Consider the following 13,334-nt stretch of genomic DNA (forward strand, 5'->3'; position numbering starts at 1 on the left):
GCTGGGTATTATCGAAGATTCATTGAGGGATTTTTCTAAGATAGCCCGGCCCATGACAGAGCTGCTCAAGAAAGAGAAGAAGTTCACCTGGACGGAGTCGTGTGAAAGGAGCTTCCAGGAGTTGAAGCGAAGATTGACGACAGCCCCAGTGCTAACCCTGCCGGATATTCATCGGGATTTTGTCATCTATTGTGATGCGTCCTGACAAGAATTGGGTTGTGTACTTATGCAAGATGGAAAAGTCGTTGCATATGCTTCCCGTCAGCTCAGGACTCATGAGCAAAACTACCCGACCCATGACTTGGAACTTGCAGCCGTAGTGCACGCACTTAAGATTTGGAGGCATTATTTGATTGGAAATAAGTGCGAAATCTTTACCGATCATAAAAGTCTGAAGTATATCTTCACCCAACCAGACCTAAACCTGAGGCAGAGAAGATGGCTAGAATTAGTCAAGGATTATAATTTGGAAATTCATTACCACCCGGGAAAGGCAAACGTAGTGGCCGACGCCCTTAGTCGGAAATCCTACGGGCCCGAGAGTGACCATTTACGAGAGGAAATGGCACGATTAAATGTGCACATTGTCCCTCGAGGCTCCAGTCAAGTGCTGAACGTCCAATCCACTCTGGAAGAGAGAATCAGGAAAGCCCAAAGATCGGACAAGGGACTGATGGAAATCCGGAGGCAGACCGGAGAAAATAAGGCACCAGACTTTAGAGTGGATAATAGGGGAACGTTGTGGTATGAAGATAGAATTTGTGTGCCCCAGAAAGGAGATTTCAGGCAAACCATCATGGATGAAGCCCACAACTCGGCCTACTTCATTCACCCAGGATCCACTAAAATGTATATGGATTTAAAACAGAAATATTGGTGGAATGGGATGAAGGCAGATATTGCACGATTCGTCGCCCATTGCGATACTTGCCAGAGAATCAAAGCTGAACACCAGAAGCCGGCAGGATTGTTGCAGCCCCTACCCATTCCGGTTTGGAAATGGGATGAAATAGGGATGGATTTTGTAGTAGGCTTGCCCAGAACCCAGAAAGGACACGATTCCATATGGGTAATAGTGGACCGACTTACTAAATCAGCTCATTTCATACCCGTACGGACCAACTGTGGCGGAGAGAAGCTAGCCAAGCTCTATGTGGAGAATATAGTGAAGTTGCATGGTGTGCCCAGTCGTATTGTTTCAGATAGAGGGACCCAGATCACCTCTAGATTTTGGAAAAGTTTGCATAAAGCCATGGGCACCAAGCTAGACTTTAGCTCCGCTTATCACCCGCAAATGGATGGCCAGACAGAAAGGGTAAACCAGATTATGGAAGATATATTGAGAGCATGTGTCCTCACTTATGGCAAAGATTGGGAGCAGAGTTTACCCTATGCCGAGTTCTCATACAACAACGGGTATCAAGCAAGCTTGGGCATGTCGCCGTTCGAGGCTCTCTACGGAAGGAAATGCAGAACCCCTCTAATGTGGTCAGAAGTTGGAGAACGTGCTCTAGTCGGGCCCGCCCTCATAAAGGAAGCAAAAGAAAGGGTTGCCAAGATTAGAGAAAAGCTGAAAGTAGCCCAGTCCCGACAGAAGAGCTACGCCGACAAGAAAAGACGGGAAATAAGTTTCAGTCCAGGGGATTTTGTGTATCTCAAGGTATCACCCATTCGAGGAACCCGAAGATTTCAGGTACAAGGAAAATTGGCCCCTCGATACATTGGACCATACCGAGTTCTGAAGAAAGTTGGAGCAGTAGCATACCGGTTGGAACTACCAGAAGAAATGTCAGATATACATTTAGTATTCCACGTCTCGCAGCTAAGAAGATGTTTGAGAGTGCCCGAGGCAGAGCATGTGCCAGTGGAAGCGATTGATCTACAGCCAGACCTACGCTATCAAGAAGTACCGGTCAAGATTCTTGATACTGTCACCAGGAAGACCAAAAACTCCGAAGTGCGGATATGCAGAGTTCAGTGGAGCAGACACGGAGTGGAAGAAGCTACCTAGGAACGCGAAGACGCTCTAAAGGAGTTTCCCCACCTGTTTAGGAACCAGCCGAATCTCGAGGACGAGATTCATTTTAAGTGGGGTAGGTTTGTAACATCCCGAAAATCCACCAAGTTAAACCGTGCGCTAAAACTGTTTTCTTTGCCATTGAGCTCGACCCCCCTTAAACCCTGAACCCTAGCCCTAGAATTTCTCATGAACAACCCGACACCCGAATTCAATTCACGTCCCATTTCTTTCCCATCCAACGCGACGCGTCGTGACCGGCAGCCGCGAATCCCGCCCCCTCTTTTTCCCTCTCTCCTTTTTCCTCTCTCCCCTCCGACCGCGTGCCCCACCTCCCGCGGCCCGCACGCCACGCGTGGCCGACCGCAGCCGCGGTCGCCGCTGGCGCGCACCGCCCCCTCCTTTTCCTTTCTCTTTTTCCCCTTTTCCCCATTTTCTTTTTTTCTTTATTCCTTTTTCCTATTTTCTTTTTTCCCTCACCCCCCCTTCTTTTCTCTCTTTTCTCCTTCTCCTCTCTCCTTCTTCCCCGACGCGCGCCTGAGCCGCTCCCAGCCCCGGCCCGCCTACCCCGCGCGCACCTCACCTCCCTCCCGCACCCGCACCACGCTGCCCAGGCCTCGGCCTCACCCAGCTCGCTCGCCACGCCCCTGTGCGCGCGCCAACCGCGCCATGCCGCGGCCGCCAGCCAGCGCCAACCCGGTGCCCCGCACGCCACGACACCAGTCGTGCCAAGCCGCCGCCCACGCGCATGCCCGCATGCGCCTGCTCCCACCGTGCGCGGTGCGCATCCACGCGGCCGCCATCACCGCCGCGCCGCTCGCTGGGCCGCGTCCCGCCCTCGCCGCCTGCGCCGATGCCCTGCGCCCCACGTGCCACCCGCCGCCGAGCAGCCGCAGCGGCCGCCGCCGCACCTGGCCCACGCGCCCAGCGCGCTCGACCCTGCAGCTCGGCCGCGCGACGCCCGCCGCTGCCCTGTCCGGCCGCACAGTGCGGCACTGCTCGCCGCCTGCGCCACCGCCCTGTGCTCGCCGCTGCCGCTCGAGTCCCGTCACCCCTACACTGCCACGCCGCCCTCGGCGCGAGAGCCGCCCCACGACGGCCGCTTGCGGCCGGGACGCCATTAATGGCCGCCCGCGGACCTCGCTGAGCCGGCCACCCACCTCCACTGCGCCACCGCCTCTCCACGGCTATAAAAGCCCCCTAGCACCGCTTCTCCACACCCAAGCCGCCATAGCACCGCCGCCCCCCCCTCCCCTCAGCGCCAGCGCCGCCGCCGCGCTCCATTAACGCCGCCGCCACCGGCCCGCGTCGCCCCGCTCCCTCCCCGCACACCCGAGCCTCTTTCCCCCTCCTCTCCGCCCCTCCCCGAGGCCCAGGGCCGCCGGAATCGGCGCCGCCGGCGCCCTAGACCGCCTCCCCTGCTCTGCGGGAAGAAGGAAGGGGAAGGAAAGGGCATTTAGCCCAAAAGCCCCTCCCCTTTCCTTTATTTCTTAAACAAACCCTCCACCCTTTTAGCCTTTTTGCAGAAACACCCCCACCCCTAATATATTTGCAAATAAACCCTCTTCCAGTATAAACTTAATTTCAAATAGGCCCCTGACCTCTCCAGAATAACCCAAAAGCTTCCAAAAATTACAAACAGACCCCTGCCTACTCAAGATTATTTACAACCAGGCCCCTGGCCCCTTAACCAACCCACGAACCTTTATAAAATCTATCATTTCATGTACCAAACGAACTCTGATAGGCCCGAAACTTTACCACGCCTTTCATAACCTAGTTCCGGTCATGATGTTAGGAGACCACATGGAAACATTACTCCGTACTCCATATTTTATGTGTTCCCGATTCGAGCTCAACGATAAAACTTTTATTTCTATGCCTTGATTGTGTGCTTGTTTGTTGCGTCGTAGATCACGGTGTGAACGAAGGAGAGCCTGCTAACGAGCAGTACTACGAGCAAGGGAACGAGGATCAGTTCCACGACCCCGAGACTGAAGGACAGGACTTCCCCGAAGGCTACGAAGACGGCAAGTTCAATCCCATCCTTTGATGCATGTTTCTGTCCTAGTTTTTATAAACACAACCCAATGGCCTGCTTTATAAAACTGCATATGTTTTGCTCGCATGAAAACATGGTTGGATAGCCACCCCCTTGATTTGTGATGACCATTCCTTGACTACCTAGATTAATGTCTGATTTTGCTTGGACGTTAATCGATATTAGAACGCTTAGGACTTTACTCATAATATGATTTATTTTGTAAAGAAAACGTGTGTGTGGGAATGGATAAAATGTGGATTTTCGAAAGATGAGTATGGACGGGATGGAGGACATTTTTGTGTGAATTGCCGATTGGTGTGCTCGTGCCTGTGTGGCAGGGCAAGGAAGGGAGATATCCATCTTGTCGTGTCTAAGGACCGAGTTGGTGTGTCATCTCACCTAACTCCACTATCGGGCAAACCACTCGACCGTTGAATGGGCAACGGCGTAGCATAAATCCCACTAGTTGGTGTGATAGCCATCAGGAGGGCTGAGAGCAACGGGTGACCAAGGAGAAGGGATATGCTCAGTGTGACTTATACCCCGGTTATACCTCAGAGTTAGGTCGATGACCCCTTGGTGAATCCCGTGATGGCTAGTCAGGCTTAGCTAAGGTGGGTAATGGCTATGTTGGGATCTACACCGACACGACGGTGTTCGAGTTGTGGTATCCTACTTGTGGGTAAAGTTGCACACCTCTGCAGAGTTAAGAATCTATTCGAATAGCCGTGCCCACGGTATTGGGCGAGTTACGGTGTGGTCACATAACTAGTGTTTCATTGGGATGGGCTGGTGTGAGTTGTTTTGGAATTGTGTCCGGCAGTCGTGCCGTGTGCTACGACGGACGGGGAGTCCGGTAGCAGTTTAAAAACTTGAACTCCGTATTACTACAAAAACTGATTTTCTAAAAAGGTTTTCTGTTAAATGAACCCCTGCATGAAGTATAGTTTTTCTGTAAATTAAACCGTAACCTCATCCTTGATTTACCTATGCATATTATTCTGATATAACCCCCTCCGTGGGTGTGGTTGGACTTGCTGAGTACGTTTGTACTCACCCCACTCTTACTTTTTACAGAAGAAGACCCAGACTTCGTACCAGACGACGCTGAGTAGGGTTATCGTTCTACACCCAACCTTGCCTGTGGTACCGGCCCTGTCGAGATGCCTCCACTGTCGCAATACTCTGAGCCCGTGTTAGACCCCATGTGGTTTGTGGTCTGGTGTTATGCTGTAGCTTGGTTAATTATTATTATTATCTGTATCGAGTGTCCTTCAAGGTTTGTACGGTTTTGAACCATCTGATGTAATAAATGTGGCATCAGCCTCCTGTGACTGGTGTTTTGTATCACATTTAAGTCTTCTCTTATGAGGGGACGCTTCATAAACTTAGAATGACAGTACATTATTGCTATTGCAGCATAAGACAATGGCTGCCTCCAATTCTGTTGGATTTTCATGGACCGAAGAAAAATCTAGTATAATTCTTGAGATCATGACACATCTTGTAATTAGTAAGAAGTTGGATCCATTAGCGCATGGTACGATAGAGATGGTGTTGTCCAAATTAGTAGAGTTTAAAGATTTCACATTGTTTCGAGGTATTACAACGCAAGATGTAAAGGGACACCTGCTAGAACGCCGTAAGATGTATGTGAGGGTATGTGAACTAGCTAATCATCCTAATGTTATTGGTTTCGTACAAAGTACTTCTACGATATGGATGCGGTCAGAGGTGTATGAGATGCACATTAAGGTAACTATAATTCGGATCTAATATCTATAGTCATTTGTAATCCATATTCCGTAAATTTTAAAATTGCTGTGTAATTATATGCAAGGATTACCCCGAGGACACAGAGGTGATTAACAAATCAATACCAAATTTTCGTAAATTGGTATGTATCTTCGGTGGACTCATGCCGCAAACAAGACGAAGGAGGCATGGAAGATCTTTGGGTGATAGTACTTGGCTTCTGCAATCACATAGAACCGGAGGTTCGTCAAGTCAAACTGCACCACCTCCAGCACCAAGTTCTGTTAACTGGGATGACGACCTAGATGACTTCATGCCCCCCAAACCATGGCCTCCAAGACCTGATGTTCCTCCCCCTGTACATGAAACTAGAACCATAAAAGAGAGAAAGGGAAAGTCAAGAGGTTCATCAAGTCAAACTGCACCACCTCCAGCACCAAGTTCTGTTAACTGGGATGACGACCTAGATGACTTCATGCCCCCCCGAACTATGGCCTCCAAGAAATGACATGATGTATATCATATGGTGTTATGGTGTTGATCGGTCTAGATTGTGAAGTAAATTGTGACGGTGAAAGGCCCTTGTTTGGTTTTGGTAATTGAGTGACAACTTAGGTGGACTAATAAGTGTTTATGTCGAGATACACAGGAGATTAGTCCACACAAAGACACTAGTATGAGCGACATATGCCATGGAGGAGAAATAGCTAAGGGTTGATGCTATGCTCATATAGTGTGATGGAGGAACTCATTGCATATGAGACATGACATGGAGTTATGTGACCAAAGTGGAGAAGATCAAGACAAGTCTTGGCTTGATGGACCGGTTGCAATGGAGACGGATAAGTCAAGGCTTTGAAGCGAGGGACCGCGAGGCGGTGAAGCTTGGGCAAGATTTGGCGCCGATGGACCGAGGCAACGGTGAAGAGCGAACAAGGTCAAGATCGATGGACCAAAGAGGTCATGTGATGATATGGAATGGATCATATCATTCAAGGAAGATCAAGCCAAGTGTTGACTCATGATGATGATCAAAAGGCTTGATGGAGTTTGGTGCTTGTGTGGCATCAACATTTGGGAAGATGAAATGGAATGCATAAGGCAAAGGTATGACTTGTAGGGCATTTCATTTCACCGGTCAAAGGTTGTGTAGAGAAGTGCATGACCGGATTTAGGATAGATGGCCGTACTATCAAGAGGGGCAAACTTGTTTGCATATCGGTCATCTAGTGCCACTTGAGCGATCTAACATTGCGATGTTGTTAGGATCGAGTGGCGTGGTGAGATCAAGTGAAAGTTCTTTGAAAATGATTGTGAAATGCTAACACACATGCACATGGTGTTGTTCACGTGGTGGTGTTGGCACATTTGCAAAGGAGAAAGAGTTGGAGTTGATGTTTATCAACTTGGGGAAGCAAGAAAGGCTTTTCGGTGTTCTTCGGAGATTAGGTTGGCTCTTGGAGTGAAATAATGCTTTGATACATTGTGTTTTGGATCAAATATTCAGTTGGGTTGTGTATCCCTCTGAATAACCTTTCCAAAGAGTCCAAGATCACCAAATTTGGACATTGGAGCTAACAGTTATGGCCGTTTTACCGAGGTACATTTCTGCTGGAAATAGACTTGCGGACGGTCCGCTCCTGGGGGGCGTACGGTCCGCCGTTATCTCGGATGTGCTCGAACAGAACCGTTTTTAGCTCTGTTGGTGGTCCAAAATGAACTGCGGACCGTCCGGTCCATGGGGGCGGACGGTCTGCCTTTAAAAACTGAAACGGGCGCAGAAACTTGGTAGTTCTGTCTTGGGTGTCCAAATTGTACTGCGGACGGTCCGGCCCTTGGGGGCGGACGGTCCGCCTCCTACTGAAAATTCTGGGACAGAAACACTGCGGTTTCTATGTGTGCTCACTTTTTGAACTGCAGACGGTCCGCCCCTGGGGAGCGGACAGTCTGCCGGTCACTACCAGATTTAGTCAGAGACGTTTGCATATCGGTTGGTTCAAAGTTTTGAATCGCAAACGATCCGCCCCAGGGGTGCGGACAGTCCGCCAGGGGCTCTAATGGTTGACTCTGACACATAATCATTACAGTTCTAACTGTTGGTTTTGAATGGCGGACGGTCCGGTCTCTGTGAGGCGGACAGTCCGCGAAAACTCTGTTTTCACGGGATTTGAGTGTAACGGCTAGTTTGTGGCCTCCCTCTATAAATAGAGGGTGTGGCCGGCCATTTGAGGTTGCTGAGCACCTTGGGGACTTGGTGTCCATGTGTGAGAGTGCTTGAGAGCCCTCTACTCACTCTAACTTGATTCACCCTGGGCATTCGGTAATACCGAACCGATCAGTTTGGTTCTTCGGTACCCATATAAAATCGGTTCCTCAGTAAGTCGGTACCGATCGGTTCCTGCAGAAACTCGGTACCGAGGAAATTCGGTATCGGTACTTTTGGTTCGGTTCCGGTATTTACCGAAAGAACCGAACAGACTACAATGACATGCAATATCAAGTTTCAATAGCCAACTTTGACACAAATTCAACATGATTCCATAGAGAATAATAGTATAAAAATCATACATATAAAAGGCCACAATACTACATGAGTAGATTACTGTCCATGCGAACCGAACGCTGCGCTCAAGCAGTGGCCTACTTGAGCTGCTGCCAATATAACGACCCTCAGTCGATTATATTGGGAGTAAAAGAAACCGTAAATACGTCACCTCGGTGGCGTATGAGCACTGTCCATGCAGTGTTGGACGCATGGATGCCGCTTCTATAGTGAGCGGTAATGTATGGGGACGCTTTCATGTGTGCTGGCATGAAAGGTTCAGTGAAAATTATATCTGTCAATTTTCTGCAGGTACACTAACCGCGATTACGTAAGTTAAGAACGGTTAGAACTCGGCTAGAAATATATATATAGGGAGAGACGTAAATTGTGTCATGCCACCGGTGCTAACCCCGTAAGTCCAAAACTATTTGGCAATTGTTTTCCTTGGGAGGACGATTAGGTCGTGCATGCATCATACTCATATAATTGACAGCCACTGAAAATAGATGTGGGTTAGTCGGTAAGGTTAAGGTTTGCACGTGAGCACGGTTCATCTTCTCTCAATTAAGGTCTATCTAGAAATCTGTCCTTTCTACTATATCCTGGAAGATGAATTAATTGGCATGGTAGAAGACTTATCAGTAGAAGCGCCAGTGGATAATTTTGCTCCAAAACTTGTCTACTAGCTGCTGTTTAAATTTGGGAATTTTTCGACTTGTATACATTGGGGCACATTAGAAACTTTGACACCCAGTTTTTCTGTCAGCTTTGAGCACTTGGGTTGCACGAATTTTTAGGCCTTCCTAGAGATATTTTCTGCAGAAGTGTTCAACACAAAACTTGTGCCAAATGTATTTACCAAGCTTCTGTAAAAATTTGGTAATTTTTGGCTTAGTAATTTGTCCTCAGCACTCAGTTTACTGGCTCTCTGGTCCCTGAAAAATTCGGGCTGACAACAAAGCAAAACTATAAGGATAAGACCTTCTTAGGCTCTGATCTAGCTCTTGAGTTGACTAGCAAAGTGTGCACAACTATCTTAGACATGTTTGGGTGAAATTTGAGAATTTTTGGACATCAACTCCTTGAGTTATGGCTACTTTAGTGCACTACCTAGAATCTGTTTTTATCATCTTGATTCACAAGTTTTTCCCATATCACACACCAAATCATTTCTTTAGAGGGCCAACCCTGTCTAGGGGAGAATGTGTCACCTACCTCCTGTGTGATATTGAGCATTTATCGTTTTCCCCACTTCGAGTTATGATCAGCTTTGTGCCACTCCTTTTCTGAATTTTTAGAACAAGCACCTAGCAGCCCGCACACTTTTAGCCTAGCTTTGAGTTGGAATCTGGTAAGTAGAATCTGAGAGAATTGTTGGACAACAAGTGGAGGTAGAATTTGAGAAGGATATTTGCGGGGATCCCAGGATCCAGCCTGGCTCCCTAGTCAGCCTATCAAGTATGAGTAAAGATGTTTTCGTGGACGAGTTGGAGGAAATCTCAATTGCCCTTCTTGCTCATATTTTCTTTAAAAAAATGGTGCATACAAATACGAGAATATCCTGCAGGATCATTACATGCATGGTTGTGGCATTGCCATTGCCGAATCACCTGCATTTTTGGGGCTCCGTCTCCGTTAACATCATATGCATCTAGGAAGGACTTCTGATTATCACCTAGCTCTATCTTCCTTCCTGGCCATGCACATTATTTGGTTGCTATATTTTCATCTTGTCGTGGTGTTTGTCACTGACATATGGTGCCGCGACGGAACCTAGGGCCTCGTATGCGCTACAGCCATACGCTTGTGTCACTAGGTGCGCGCTGGTACCATGGTCCGCGATATCAACTCCGCGACATACTATTTTTCGTAACCTGCATAATGTGATGACTTGGGTTCTAATTCAGGTCAAAATAAAAAAATAATGAGTACTAGCATGACTCCCACGGTTGCTACCATGCATTCCAACACGTGCACCATCCGTCATGCATCATGACCGGCACATCATAACTAAGGCCTCACACCATGTGCATTATTTCATCAATGCATAAGTTATTGCATCTGTGCAATGCGTCATCGCAAACATTAATCCCATGGGTGCCTTAACTAATTGCAACCACACATATGCTCTATAAGTTTCCACCTCGTACCAACAGTCTCATGGCATATTGGCATTTCTATAACACATCATGGCATTGAATAAGTGTGCATCTTTCTCAAACAAACATCAACTCCATTAAATAAAAGAACCATGAGCAAGAGTGTCTTGAGAAAACTTTGTTTATACCCAAGAATAAGATCTCAAGCCTAGAAAAGGAGTGCCTCAAGTAGTAGTAGAGTTGATCCTGTTGTTTTCCATGCTACGCATGTGCCGGTGCAACTATTCAATTATGTACATATAAGATCCTCAGGAGTCACCATACCGAAGATGAAGACGCGCGGGACATTGAAGGTTATATAAACAAAATTTTTTGTGTTTTCCTAATCTCACCCCAAGGCACACGCACGTTCCCCTCTAATTTTACTCACCCGAATCTCGGGACGAGATTCTTTTTAAGGGGGGTAGGCTGTGACACCCCAGGTGTTCAATTAGATGAACCAGAGTCATTAGCACCAAATCATACATCCTTAACCAAGAAACATTGAAATGGATGTGTATGTATGTATGTCTAGATGTATTTGTTCATAGGTCGAAAACCTTAAATAGTTTTTAAACTGATGCAAGTTTGCTTGTGAAATTTCCTAGGCATCTCACTAAAATCATAATAAACCATAGTCCAGTTGAAGCCATGGGAAGAAAGTGAGTTTTTGCACATGAAATGATAAGTCGATCCACAGTACATTTTCTCCCATAATTAATTTCAGAAAATGCTGAAAAGATCCGAAAATACAAAGTGCAAACCATAGCTTAAATTAATTTTTGCCCAAAACAAAAGTTGTAGAGTTTCATATAACAAACAACTTTCATGTTCACAGTTTTTCAAGTTAGCACACAAAATTTGGAGAAAAATTCGAAAAAATAATGTGTTTAGGGTAATTTTCTTTTGCATTTAATTTGAATTCTTAACTTTCAAACGGAGCTTCAAATGAAAATGTGCCTGAAATGAAAGTTGTAGGATTTTGAATTTTGAACAACTTTTGTATTCAAACTTTTTCGAGCTTCCATTGAAAATTTTGAGAACATTTAAAGTCAACTCTCTGACTTTTCTCTCTTTCTCTCTCTTCTCTCTCTCCCTCGCTCTCCCTGGCTTCTCTGCTCACGCCAAGCTACTCGAGCGCGCACGCCCGCGCGCGCTGCGCCGCTGCCGCCCGCTCACTGCGCCTGCTGCTGCTGCGTGCTGCCTCGCTGCGCCGCTGCACCGCCGCGCTCGCTGCCTTGCTGCCATCCTGCTGCTGCCGCTTGCTGCGCCACGGCCCGGCCATGAGTCCTCCCCGCACGCCACTGCAGGCCACAAGAGCCGGACAAGCGCTCGGCGACGCGCACTCGACGCCGCCGGCCACCAATGCCGAGCGCCGCGGTCGACGCGCCTGCCCTGGCCTTCAATGTCGAGCCTACGTCGTCGCTGACGCCGAGCTCAGCGAGCAGGCTGCACCCGACGCCCGCCACACAACGCACCGCTGCTGCCACCAGCCGCACGCGCGCCTCCGGCCAAGTCCGGGCTGCTGCCCGCCTGCCCGAGCTGCCCGGCCTCCCCAGCACCACCTCCCCTCCCTCGTGCGCCTATTTGAGGCCGAGCTGGGACCCTGCACGCGCGCGCCCAGAGCTGCCGCAATCATTGTTGCCGCGGAGCACGGGCTCGCCGCGGAGCCCCCTCCTCCACCCTTCCTCGCGCCCAAACGACCCCGTAGCTAGCTTCCTTGGCCTCCACCGGTGCTCCCCGAACCACTTGCCACCGCCCAAAGCCACCAGACCACTGCCGCCGCGGCACCCCATGGCCGCAGTCGCCCTGCTTCCGCGGAGCTCCCACCTCCGGTCTCCCTTCGTCCAAACTGAGCCCGGGAATCGCTCCACGACCTTCCCCTGAAGCTCACCAACCCCTCCACCGCTCGCCCTCACCCACCAGAACGCCGCAGCGCCGGAGCAGACCACCGCTGTCCGCTGGCGCCTGTGGAGCCGACGCCTCGGACCTTCTCCCCGCGAACCAAGGACACCCAGAGGTGCGGCTCAGTCCCCTCTCTCCTTTCCCCAACTTTCCCCTTGCCCCCAGGGCCGAACCTCGCCGGAAACCAGGCCGAAATCCCTCCTCTGTTCTCCAATGTCCGCCAGGGACCTCCAGTTAGAAGAACCAAAACTTCCAGGGGCCTATATGCAAAAGTTCGTTTCCTTTTTCTTTTGTTTTCAAAAACAGCAAACTTGTAAATTCCATATAAAATCGTAGAAAAATCAGAAAAATGAAAACTAAAATGTTTTGGAATCCTTAGATCAAAACCTACAACTTTTGTTACAGTCACATGTTCATATTATGCTTCTATTTTAATCTAGAATAAAGATTAGATTAAATAGCACACAAATGTATCTCCTGTTGTAATCATGAACTAAGACTAGTTTTTGGACAGTGTGCTACACCCTAGATTGATAGTTTACTGTAAAAATTTGAGGACATTTTGACAAATCTAGCTATAGGTTTCTTTAAATCTTGATGTATGCCTAGGATAAATAGTTTTAATTTTCCAAGTTGTTACACCTTGAACCATAAGCTGAAACTTTTTCAGTGATTTGTAATTGGCACCTTGATGCTTTAGAAAAATGTATAGACTTTTTACCCAAGCAAAACATGCTCAAGTGATTTATGCTATGAATAAATGCACTAAACTAAGAAAAATAGCTTCTGTGCCTAGAAAAATCTGATACTTTTACTAAAGCTTGTTTTTGAGTACTTAATCATTCTAGTAATGTTTGAGCTCCTGGTACTCAGTATAACTACCTATAGAATTTATTTTTCTTTACTGCAGTTGTACATTGTGCTATTTTT

This window comes from Panicum virgatum, chromosome 9K (genome assembly GCF_016808335.1).
Source record: "Panicum virgatum strain AP13 chromosome 9K, P.virgatum_v5, whole genome shotgun sequence".
NCBI lineage: Eukaryota > Viridiplantae > Streptophyta > Magnoliopsida > Poales > Poaceae > Panicum > Panicum virgatum.